Here is a 13,380-nt window from a genome sequence, read left to right as displayed (position 1 = left end):
CAGGTGAGTGACATGATTGGATATGAAAAAAAGAACATTGTAAGTAGTTTCTCAGAAATAAGAAATGTTCAACAAATCTGCGAAAAACTGTGTCTACAAATACAATTTTAGACTAATGTTCCTCAGCGTAAAGACTGAATGTGAAGACTTTGAACAGCTCATCTTCTACAGTACAGAAAATTGAGAAAGAAAACTCAGTGCATGGAGAAATCTCAAGATACAATTTCACAAGAGACAAGGTATAAAATGAGACAAAGCTTTTTTGGTGTGGACTGAGACAACGTGGTCAAACAAATTGAATTGTCAAATTATTTTTGGAAAATATGGATTGTGTGTCCTCTGAAGTAAAGAAGCCAGGAACCATCTGATGGTATGGGGGTGTATTAGTGCCTATTAAATTAACAGCTTGCACATTTGGAAAGGCACCAATCGGTGCTGAAAGGTATATAAGGTTTTACAGTAGATATTACAACAACATAGCTTCATATTCAAAAAAAAGTCCTACTGAACTGGCCTGCCTGTGTTCCCGACTTTTACCGCTTGAGAACATTTGGAGCACCATGAAATAAAATAAAAAGAAAAGAAATCTCCTTTATCAGACTGGAATGGGAACATTTCTCTCTCAAAATTCCAGCAACTGTGCCAGCATCAAATTCAAAATTAAAGAATATTTTTCTTAAAATGGTTCATGCAAAGTAGATGACATTGGAACAGAGAGGCACTTGATTGCACTTGATTAATGTAGCACTATCCACCAACCATGATGCTTAGTCTGTGGCACTAACAGAATAAGTGCATTGGTGCTAGCTAAATGTTTTGCTTCTGTGTAAATCTCTGGTGGCAGAGAAAGAGAGTCTGAGGAATTGTTATGTATTGTTAACTTGTTGGACTTTCCTCCCTTAACCTATAGTCAATGACAAAAAAAAAAGCAACACCTCTATCATAGAATTTTTTTTTGCAATTTGTCTGACAGAAGCACTTTTTTCCCCTCTTATTTGAAGCACAAACGGCAGGTCTATCACATGCATTTGCATGATACTACTAAGAATATGTCATGGTACACTGTGGGATGATGTCACACCTTTTCCTGGTAGGATTCTCACCACCAAGCAGGTGGTGGTGGATGAACAATAAATTCCCTTGTATTCTGTAGACAGACGTTTGTAATAGATTACAAATGTGTATTCTGTTTGTGTTGTAGAATTACTAAAAAAACTGGGACAAAATTCAAACCGTGACAAAAAATTTAGCGATGGTAAATAACCTGGCAGCTAAAGCAAATACTCAACTAACACTTGTCTCACCAAAGTGTTGTTTTCAGCTTCAATCGGTAATCATTGAAGACCAGAATATTTTATAAAAATTAATTTCAAAAGAAAGGTCAGTAAGTTGGATTTTTATTACTTTTGCATGTTCTCAGATGTGAAAACACTGGTTGCTGGAGTATTTCATCACTGGCAGGGGTAGCGTTAAGCTACGTTTAAGCAGCCACTTCAGAAAGATGCAATAAGGAAATTTGAATACTCTTAGATACTGCTTATACTGGTGTATAGCCAATATACGGAAGGTGTGTTTACACAAATGATCAAACTATATTATAAAAGCTGTTATTGTGTAAATGAAAACAGTTGAAACCTTCAAAGTTTATTGTGCTTTGAGTAAAATTTCTTCAGAAAATCTACCTCGATTTCTTGAATGACAGTCTATTGTTGCTTATTTTAATCATTGCCTGGAAAATAAATAAGAGCTCAAACTCGTGACTAAAAAAAAAGGTATGTATATCCATTCACCCATTTGCTTCCGATTATCCTTTTCAGGGTCGCAGGAGGTATATACATATATATATGCGGGGCGATCGTGGCTCAAAGAGATGCCAGTTCGTCTTGTGACCGGAAGGTTGCCGGTTCGAGCCCCGGCTCTTTGAGGGCCCTGAAAAGTGCTATATAAATGCAATCCATATATTATTATTATTATTATATATAACAAACCAAGAACATATATAACTGCACAAACATGTAACATAACTGATGCCTAGTTCTGAGTTTTATGTAATAAATAATGCAAAAGTTTTGGGCTGTTCACATATATATATATATATATATATATATATATATATATTAAATGCAATCTGAAGAGGAGGGCAAGTGAAGAAAAAATGACAGCAGTTGTCAGGGGTGGTTAAGGATGCAGTTTGAAAAAAATTCAGCACATAGAGGAAAATCCTAGATAATTAGCAAAACTGAAATCCCTTGCTGGATATTTTTTTTTTTTTCCACAGAAATAAATGGCCAGCATTACAAAATGACAGACTAAGCTGTCCATAATAAAAACTGAGGCAGCCTGTCTGGTGGAGCAGTCATTAGGTTTTTGAGCAAGACAGATCTTCCATCTATGCAAAGAAAAAGTCAATCTGGCAATATTCTGTATTCTGTGAGGGAAATGAATTTATGTGTGGATACTTCTTTGCAATCGCAAAATTGTAAAATCTGATTAAAGATATACACAAGAGACATAACTGCCCCACTATCTAATTGAAGAATATGGTGAGAACAGAGTGGAAGAAAAATGAGAGTTGTCACTCACCTCATAGCTCGGCTAGCATGACATTATTCTCTTTCAGAATCACATGTCTAAACAGATGAGCTTCACTGGTCTTGCATTTAGAATATTTAATGTGTTTCAGAAATATTTTCATGCTTGTTTGTTTTTTAATGCTGCTTTTAATGAGAGAAAAACAAAAGAAACATCACGGATTATTTTTTCCACGTTGGCTTATTATTCCCTCTAAGGAATTGCCCACTATTCCTGTAAAGCCATGTGACCGTTAAGTGTAGGCTAATCTCTGGGTGCTGGGCTTTAATCCACTGACACTTTTTATTCTTTATTCAATTTCTTTATTCAACCCTTAAGAGTCCCACACTAGTCTTTATCCAACAAATATTACATGTCAGTGTTCACTCTCTTATTCGTCCTCACTTTCTCTCTCAAGTCTCATCAGTAAAGCACCTGTGTCATACAGCAAAAACAGAAGCTTGTATCCAGAGGCTTTTTCCCAAATTGATTTAGGACTAACGGTACATATCTGTGGAAGCCCAGGATGACTAAATGAGGACTATATATATGGATTTTTTACATAGCTATGAAAAAAGTCAAAAATCAGTTTAAAAATTACACGGTAGTTATGAGATTACAATGGGAGCGATAAGTAGGAGAGCTTTAGGATCAACATGCTACAGCATGTAGATGCTCGCACACTGGGAGAGCTACACCGAGGTCAGGAGAGCTGTTCACATAGCATGTCTGCTGCATTAGTAAAAATAGCTGTACTATGCCTCTGTGCATGTTTGTCTGTGTGTCTGGAGATCAGGTACATGAGCAGAGTCTTGTGTGAGTGTCGGACTGTAAAACAGCCTGAGACAGCGACTCTGACAAAGATGGATGAGATGGCTACACGAGGAGCTGTCCACCAGGGCAGAGTAGACATTGCCCTAAAGGACGAAAATACCAAACACGTACACATATAGTTATTATGTCTCTCTTTTTTTTTCTCTTACACATAGACCAAAATTGTGTGTGTCCAAAAAGAAAGCTGTGAATTGCTTCTGTATTACTATTTTGCTGAACTGGCAACTAGAAAGAATGACTGCTCAGAAATCAGATAAATGTGAAAATACGAATGTCATGCTTGTCCATGCCAGCTGACGCAAGACCAGACCAGACATACACACACATTTGCGCACGCACACAAACACAAACACACACACATAGTCAGACTTACATGCTCTATTTCCTGACAGATAACATATTCATTGGATTTTTTTTTCTTTTCCATCATCAACATGGTGTCACTCAGCGGTCATCAGTTGGAAGAAATTGTACACAAACACACAGACACAAACAGAAAAGTAAAGAAACACATACATAGATTTAAGAATGACATACTAATTAACAAACCAATATTTCTGTGTCAACATTTTTGTTTTATTTTTTTGGACAGGTATGAAGAGTGAACGAATGATGATGAGTCCTCCTCATAATCCACTATCCCAGCTTTGGTATTTTTTCTATTAGTTTTGGAGGGTGGGATGTTTGAGTGTTACTAGACAGATATATAGATAAAAGGAGTCAGAAACAGAGACAGAGAGAACAGACGTTAAGAATAAGGCCAGTAGCACTTGCACACGGTCTTCTTTAATGCAGTCGCAGCCTTGCAAGCACATACAAACACAAAGAAAGAGAGAAGAGCTGTCTCTTGTCAGTGCCAGTCACTTAGTCTCAGTGCCATGGACAGCCACCTTGTACAGAGTAGTTTGTTTTTTTATGGAGAGAAGAGAAAGACAGAAAAGCAGCTAAAGGCTAGAAAGGGATAGAGAGATAGAGGATTAAAAAGCAAAACATGGTAACAGTGAAAAAATACCACCAGATGAAACAGAAATAAATACTCAGGCGTAAAAATGTTTATTTGCTCTTCAATGAAAGGTTAAATGCAGGAGAGGCTTCTCGGGAGCCTGAACCTGTCCAGCTGTGTTTACATGAGCATTTTCCACAGCTTTTTTTTATTTATTTCGTTTTTCTTTGTTGCCTACTTCAGACCCAGCCAACACACTCAGACAAAAACTGGCTCATCCCAAGGACAAAACTCCCAAACACAATCTAAACAACGTAGGGTATACTGTGGCACAACGTAGAAGAGCCACCTCGACAGGACAAGACTCAAGGTCAAAGGTCACTCTTTTGAGGATGTGTTCACATTTTTGACAGAGAAGACAGACTGTTTGAAAGAGAAGTGAAAGAAGCCATCTATGTCCACTGTGAACTGCCATCTTTGAACAGAAGGGGTGCTTTACAACACCGTCTGCCACTTACAATCCAGTTTTTAACACCCACTCATATATTGCATCAGTTGATCTTAATACAGTGGGGCAAAAAAGTATTTAGTCAGCCACCGATTGTGCAAGTTCCCCCACTTAAAATGATGACAGAGGTCAGTAATTTGCACCAGAGGTACACTTCAACTGTGAGAGACAGAATGTGAAAAAAAAATCCATGAATTCACATGGTAGGATTTGTAAAGAATTTATTCGTAAATCAGGGTGGAAAATAAGTATTTGGTCAATAACAAAAATACAACTCAATACTTTGTAACATAACCTTTGTTGGCAATAACAGAGGTCAAACGTTTACTATAGGTCTTTACCAGGTTTGCACACACAGTAGCTGGTATTTTGGCCCATTCCTCCATGCAGATCTTCTCAAGAGCAGTGATGTTTTGGGGCTGTCGCCGAGCAACACGGACTTTCAACTCCCGCCACAGATTTTCTATGGGGTTGAGGTCTGGAGACTGGCTAGGCCACTCCAGGACTTTCAAATGCTTCTTACGGAGCCACTCCTTTGTTGCCCAGGCGGTGTGTTTTGGATCATTGTCATGTTGGAAGACCCAGCCTCGTTTCATCTTCAAAGTTCTCACTGATGGAAGGAGGTTTTGGCTCAAAATCTCACGATACTTGGCCCCATTCATTCTGTCCTTAACACGGATCAGTCGTCCTGTCCCCTTGGCAGAAAAACAGCCACATAGCATGATGTTTCCACCCCCATGCTTCACAGTAGGTATGGTGTTCTTGGGATGCAACTCAGTATTCTTCTTCCTCCAAACACGACGAGTTGAGTTTATACCAAAAAGTTCTACTTTGGTTTCATCTGACCACATGACATTCTCCCAATCCTCTGCTGTATCAACCATGTGCTCTCTGGCAAAACTTCAGACGGGCCTGGACATGCACTGGCTTCAGCAGCGGAACACGTCTGGCACTGCGGGATTTGATTCCCTGCCGTTGTAGTGTGTTACTGATGGTGACCTTTGTTACTTTGGTCCCAGCTCTCTGCAGGTCATTCACCAGGTCCCCCCGTGTGGTTCTGGGATCTTTGCTCACCGTTCTCATGATCATTTTGACCCCACGGGATGAGATCTTGCGTGGAGCCCCAGATCGAGGGAGATTATCAGTGGTCTTGTATGTCTTCCATTTTCTGATGATTGCTCCCACAGTTGATTTTTTCACACCAAGCTGCTTGCCCTATTGTAGATTCACTCTTCCCAGTCTGTTGCAGGTCTACAATTCTTTTCCTGGTGTCCTTCGAAAGCTCTTTGGTCTTGGCCATGGCGGAGTTTGGAGTCTGACTGGTTGAGGCTGTGGACAGGTGTCTTTTATACAGATGATGAGGTCAAACAGGTGCCATTCATACAGGTAACGAGTGGGGGACAGAAAAGCTTCTTACAGAAGACGTTACAGTCACACAATAGTCAAGGTCTCACAATGGTTTCACCCAAAACCTCTGCTGATAATGACCCACTCCCTTTTTCACACCTTGTCTCATGTGATGAAGCTCAAGATCAATGGTGCGTCAACGACCCTCTAAAGGGGCAACTCCCACTAGGGTTTAAATACCTGGGACTGTCCAACATTTGGTCTGAGAACTGAAGAAGCTTCTCACATGCAAAACATCTTCAAGAAACTTAAAGAAGTTTAGTCGCTTTTCTTTCCAAGGTCTTTAGATCTTCAGTTACTAAAATCCAAAGAATGTTCTGTACTAACTGCTGACTAACTAATTTAATTATATATAAATTGTCTGTGTAATTTGAGTACATAAGTGCAGTGTAAAATGTTAAATTTAACAGAAATAGTAATGAAATTTACTTGATTGGTATACATTCTGTTTATACCGAGCCCGAGCATATTTTCCTTAAAGATTAAGTATTTAAATAAATAAACCTTAGATTTGATATATTTCCATTTCATTTTCCTCAGAATGATTGGTTCATGTTTACTGAGGGTGAAAAATCATTCTGGGAGGATGTGCACTGATTAACACCTATTCTGTACATCTTCTGTGGGATGTGTTACTTTCCTTCAGTGGCCACGGATTTACACATTTAATCCCATTAACTGCAAATTGTGTAGGTATTTAATTTCTCCCAAACATTTCCCAAAGCCTACCTCCACCTGAGACAGCCTTGTGTTCCAATTTATTCCGCTGGAGTTTGAAAATCAGCACAGAGTGACTTAAAATACTAAATGGTACTGATTGGTTTTCATCCCAAAAGGAATTCTGAGCCAAGCTTGAAGTTGTTATCACTGTCTATCTGCTAGCCCTCTACGAAGAAGAGAAGTGAAGAGATCAACAGAAGAGAACTTTATAAAGTTTTAAAAGCTGCAATATTTCTCTTAATATGGGGTCAGTAAATCCACTTAATTCCTGTTTGAAAGTTTTAGCTGGTTTTTTGTGATACAAATGCAAGTTTTTTTAAGCAACTGGCCAAAGAGAAAAAGAGAAGAAATTGCTATGACAAGGTCGTTTTTAAATTTCTCTACTTCTGAAACCCAAAATGGTGATACTCATAGGCGTGTGCCATGTCATGTCACCTGCAATAATAGTGATATAAAATGTTCATATTGCAGTGTAATTGCTATACCAGCGCCATGCATTTACATTCCCTAGTGAGCAGCAACAATTTCAGCCCAGGCATGTCTGAGAGCAAGAGCCGCATATCAGCCTCCAATAACAATTTAGTATCTACAGTACTTGCAAAATATGCAAGCAGATTGTTCCCGCTAAAGGTGGCAACAACACACTTGTTTACCACTTGAGACACAACAGACCATCTAGGACAAGCAGGCTATGAAGAAGGCGATACTAGCAGCTGGTGATGTGCTACCAAATGTAAATAAATGACTCGAACAAACATGGCTGGAGTACTCAATAGCTGCACTCCATATGACAGGAAGAGCTGGTTCAATCAGCTGGTTAAGAACCCACAATGCAACATCCCAGGTAGAATCATTTTCAGTTTCAATATTTGCCGCAGCTGAAGAAGTACAAGGTTATTTTAGTTATTGTTAAACTAAAATGTGTTCTGCACTTATTTTAAACTTAGATTGTCCAGGGAAAACACTACCTAGGTTAATTTTCTGCTTACATTTGACTTATGCTGCGTCACTGTGTATAATGCGATGTCAATCCTATTGCACTGTAATGTCGCTTTTGCTGCTGGCACCTTGTTTCAATAGATTCACACTTTAAATTAGGAAGTGTGTCATCAGTGACGGTAGCTCATTGGAAAGGAAGGATGGAAAATACCATACATCTGCTTACACTTTTAAATATGATTCCTGTGATTTGTAAATACAATAAAAGATTCAGTATTTTTTCCCTATATCAATAGCAATAAAATCTTGATATTAACCAGTAAGCAGCTGTTCCAACTGCAGATAGTTCTTCCATCCTTCCAAGTTTAAAGTTGATCTTGTACTCTGCATTAAGAAAGGCTTTTTTTAGATACTGACGGGGCTGCAGTGCCTCTGACTCATTGAGGGAAGAATCTTTTTATTCCATTATATGTATCCTGCCTAGCTTTGGTTAGCTATTCAACTCTCATGGTTATTACTGTAGAGAATATCAGTGGTTGCCACTACATTTTATACATTAAGTTCAGTTGGTCTTAAGTGATTGAAACTCAATAGCCACAGTAGATGATTATTCCTGAACTATGGTCTTTATTTAAGATGAAATATTGCTTTACCATTAGTGCAGCAGTTTCATGTAGTCTGGAAAGGCACGTCAAAGCACTGATACCATTCTGTAGCCTCAAGGACATTTCGACATCAGCTTAAACTAGTCTATTTTTTTTCCCATTTTTATTTGTCTTTATAATGGGGGAAAAGTATTGTTCTGCAACCTTTGTAAAAAAGTCAAAAACAAAAAAAACCCATCATAATATTATAATGAAAATAAAACCAGAGCCATTGCAGTGCTTGTAAATACACCCAGTAAACCCCACAAATGCTACTGTCAAATGAAATCAGATATGAGAGGATATTTAAAAGCAGATTGAAATTTCCTTGTTGAATATCTACACTTATTCCTGCTGTAAATGTGCTTTGTAAAGATCAGCTTGTGTGCCCCTTTATGTGTTTGTGCTGCTTTAGTCGTAACAAAATGTGTCGTGTTTTCTATCTTTTGCGCTGCCATATTGTTTTGTGTTGTCAAGTCTCAACTGCCTCTGAACCTGTTAGATCCATTGTATTGTTGCCATCCTCCTCTCTTACATTCACCAGCTGATGTGAGGCAAGGCCGCCTTGTAGTGCCTGCTGTCTATTTACTCCCATTCAGGGGATTCACTTGAGAGGCCACAGCTCAAATAAATTCACTCAACAGCCACTGCTCAGTAGGGACCTCTTTCTCCCTTCCCCACTTGCTTGCTCATTCTCTCCCTGCCTCTCCCCCCTTACTTCCTCTGTTCTTTCTCCACGTCTTTCCCTGTCTTTGTTCATTTCTTTTTCTTTCCCGGTCTTTCTGCCTCTCTGGCCTCACGTCGATTTGTCCATTTCTCCTTGGCCTTTCTGTTTTTCTCCTTCAAACTGATGAGGAGCACTGGTTAACACTACAGCAATCAACCAGCACCATGGGAAAGCATGCATGGTGCTGTAAGACATAAAACCTGGCATGCTGAGTTGCTTTTAAACAAGTACCCAAACAAATGCAATTTGATGACTTGCTATGTGAAAATGCACGAGCGGCATATGTGGGATGCTCGTTGTTAGTTGGTTACCGAAAGGTAAACCTTTTCCTGAATACATTTTTTCTTCTCCTTCAGAGCGTTTGACCATTGATTAGTCAGTAAATTTTCAAAAGCAGGATGCCCTCCTCTGGTGATGCACACAGATTTTCTTTCTTTCTTTTTCTTTTTTCCAATAAAGCCCGTAAGGGTGAACACACACACAGACACTATGTGTACATAAGCTCGAGAATATACACACATCTGCACACACAGACACGTAATCTTATGTTTCTCCTTTCCAGAAGGAGCATGAATAAAACAGGAGTGCAGAGACTCAGTGAGAAGCAGTGAGAGACGTGGGGTGTGCTGGCAGATCTCTCTGCAGCAGTGGCAGTGTATTCGTGCCACAATCTCCGTGTCTGGACTTACAGGATTAGCTCACTCTTGGACGATGTCTGCTCTGAGAATGCGCACTCTTTTGCTAACCTTTCTGTACAAACATGCTCGCACAGGCACACACAAACACACACACAGACACACACTTAGACACCAGTGTGCACATGCAGCTCCTGTACCCCATTCTTGCAATGCAATACACTTCCAAACTGTTTTAAAAAAGCAAATTAAAACACTTCATATGCTGTGCAGTACTTCCTAGAGTGGGCACTTCTCTCTTCTCTTTTCCCCTCCTTTTTTCACTCTTTCCACTTCACGTTTCTTTGCGTACTTCATTGTCCGTCTTCGTTATGTTTAGAGTGTGTTCTGAAAACCACTTCTTTGACCAAACATACAAATGGTACTTATTTATACAAAGCTGTTTACTGTCTAAGATTTCGACTTTGCCTTTCCTTTCCTAAACGATGTCCCAATATATTCTATAAGAGTCACCTTTCCTTAGCAGTTAAACAGCTCAACCAGCTTCTATGATAGGTCCCACTTAGACTATTTGACTATTTTCCACATTTGTTTCTTCTCCATCTTCTTTATTCTCTCATGTGTCTCCACGTAGAAGTTGCTTTTGCTTTAAATTGCCATTCATATCATTTGCATGTCTTTTATGGACTTACTTTTGTTCATTTTTTCCTGACTTTAAAGTTTACTTTTATTTGCTTGAGCACTATATTACTTTTTACCTCTTATCACTCACGCAAAAAAAGATTGTAAAATGTGGTCATTTCATTTATTTCAAATGCTATAATTTTCTAAACAACCCAATCTGATCTGGCACCTTTGAAAACTATCTCTATGCGGTTTTTGCTTGATATTCAGTGCTGCTTTTTGCAGGTAAATTAAAACTAGTTTTACCATTTGAGTGTTTGAAGGTGAAGTACTTAATGTGTTCTTCATCAGGAAGCAGTTGGAACCGACTTAACTCAAAGGAGCAATTTGATTATTTATAAGAAATAAGACATCCTCTCTTTTTAGGCAGTAACAGATTCTGTTGGTGGATATATCAGAAATCCAATTCCGTGCCATTCCTCCTTAAAAAATATTGATATCAGTAGTAGACCGAAACCTTGTGTGTGTGTCTATCTCCTTGCTCTCTTAGCTGGTCTCCAAATCAATACTTCAAAATCTCCAGGGTTTCTTTGCCCTGCTAGTGAAGCAGTTATGAATTCTGAAGACTCAGCTGACTGAACCTCTGACCCTGAAAAACGCCCACTGAAAAGAAATGAATGCTGCCACTATGTTATTTCAGTCGCAGTAAACAAATGGAATGTGGAATGTGGAAAAAAAATGCAATACCTCTCAGTGCTTTTAATATTTGATTCTCTTGAACGACCTCAATTCGCAGAAGGTCTGGAAGAAGAGCCTTATTCCAAAATGAGGTATCCACTATTTGGAAAAAGTGGTGACACCTACCCTGAAAGCAAGACTGATGGCAAAAGCTAAAAAATAAAGAAAGAAAGAAACTGTCAGACTTTTTAATGGATAGTTTGTTAAAGACCTTGGCTGAATGTAACTTTTGCAGACTGGTGTGGCTACAAAAAGACGTTACTATTTGTAAAAACAAAAAGACATATTAGGCCCCAAAACCTTAATAAGCTTTATGATAATTTTCAACAGATTCTAAGTTTTAAAGGTTTGGGCTACATTAACTGCATTTCAACATAAACTCAACAATCAAGCCTCCTACTTCCAGCTGTTTAAACTTTAAAGAATATGTATATACAATTCCTGTAAGTTCATGGTGTTTTTAACTTGCACAATAAGAAAAACAGAATGAAATATTCTTATTTGTTGTGTATGTGTATCTGTGTTTGACTTTCCTCTGGGTCTGCGTGCAGCTTGGCTCACTAGTTTTTCAGATAAGAGGAGCAGTGAGAATCCTATGAAAGCTTAATGTGCAGCTTCATATTTAAAAGGAAGTGCATTAGGGGTTTTGTGCCCCCATCAACCTTCTCACAGCAGAGCTCTCCTGCCTGCAGCTCTGCTCAAACTCCTCTCAAAGCCAGCGACCCACCAGATCAGTCCACCTCTGTTGCAGCAGTGAAATTTAGTCCTGAATAAATGAGTTTGCATTTAGTTGCAAAGTCTTTTTCTCCTGCGGTAGCATGGTTCAAGTTATCTAACACTAGAACAAACCAGCTACTGGAAGTGAAAGTAGTTACAAAAACATATATAGAGTAGTTAACTTTTAGGTCAAACAGACTGTTTATGTTTAAGTTTTCACCTCGATTAGATTTTTGATCCTGCATGTTTTTGAGGTTGTTTCACTGCATTTACTGTAAATATGCCCGGTTTACATTGATTTTTTTTAAATCTAAAATTCTCTCGCCTTCAGATTTTACCTGTTGCATTTTGCATTTTACAATATCCATCAAATGACGGTTTCAGTGTTTGCTAGAGAGAACGAATCTCCAGTAGAAGGAGAACTTATTTGGGTGATATTTCCCTGATTACCTTCACAGCAGAATTATCCCTGTATACACACTGACTCAGAACAAAGTGCCTGCACATTCAGTTCAAGCAATGTCAATGGTTTCCCAGCACATTATTCTTTAAAGCACCATTATTTACTTAAAAACTTTATGAATATGTTGTATTCAGGAGGCACACTTATGTTTGTGTCTTTTCCTTTTCTTTACTAAAAGCTCTTGGAGTTTATGTCGGGATTTGAGACTTTTAAAACCGGCTATATATAGCACCTGATGTGAAATACTGGATAAAGCAGCCTACCTTTGTTTATTTATTTATTTATTTATTTCAGTCCTGAATCATGGATGGAAGTGCTCTAATGTTTCTTCCTGGCTATACAGGATGACAAAATAGTCATGTCTCATGTTGTGATCCATTTTCCAGTTGGTCTGCTGTTCGTTTGGGTGTTGTTGTTCTTCTAAAAATGCAGTCAGGCTAGCAGCAGGATCCCAGAGCTTGTTTGAGGTGGCTGTGTTTCCTGTCATTAAATCCCTTTTTGTTGTTGTCCACCTGGTGGTGTAAGGTCCAGATTGCTCCCAGCTTTTCTTCCAGTGGATGGTCCGAGCGAAACAGGTTATACCAGTTTATACTTGCAGGTTTTCACATTTGTCTTGTTTGATAAGGGCGATTGCAGAGTTTCAGGAAGGACAGTCATTTCGCATCTCTCTCTTACCGCCGATACAAGAGCATTCATGTCTCATTATTGTTTCAGACCTCAGATGTTTTACATAAACAGAACTGGCTTTTACGTGACAGAGCAAGGTTAGCTCTTTGTTTCCCAGTGTGTTGATTGAGGTAGAAATACAACAGTGAATAACAGTGAGAGAAGATAATGACAAAGGTAACAAAAGGTAACAATGAAGAAAAAAGATGCTGTGAATTTCTGGTAAACTCAGGCACTGACAAGT

The 13,380-nt window shown here is 38.8% G+C and overlaps 1 protein-coding gene and 1 long non-coding RNA gene across 4 annotated transcripts in view; both read left to right on the top strand.

The window, feature by feature from the left end:
* Positions 1-11,549, top strand: part of LOC146509896 (uncharacterized) — a 14,683-nt gene extending 3,134 nt beyond the window's left edge. The window contains exons 1-2 of the long non-coding RNA XR_014876507.1: positions 1-4,917; positions 6,288-11,549. The exon at positions 1-4,917 is cut by the window's left edge and continues 3,134 nt beyond it. This is a non-coding gene — a long non-coding RNA (uncharacterized LOC146509896). The remainder of the gene's footprint in view (positions 4,918-6,287) is intronic.
* cadm2a (cell adhesion molecule 2a) overlaps positions 1-13,380 on the top strand; it is a 221,754-nt gene that overhangs the window by 82,004 nt on the left and 126,370 nt on the right. The window lies entirely within an intron of this gene.

The sequence above is a fragment of the Neolamprologus multifasciatus genome, chromosome 10, assembly GCF_963576455.1.
Source record: "Neolamprologus multifasciatus chromosome 10, fNeoMul1.2, whole genome shotgun sequence".
In the NCBI taxonomy this organism is placed as follows: Eukaryota; Metazoa; Chordata; class Actinopteri; order Cichliformes; family Cichlidae; genus Neolamprologus; species Neolamprologus multifasciatus.
Note: the sequence above shows the minus strand (reverse complement) of the source record. Positions and strands in the feature narration are given on the sequence as shown.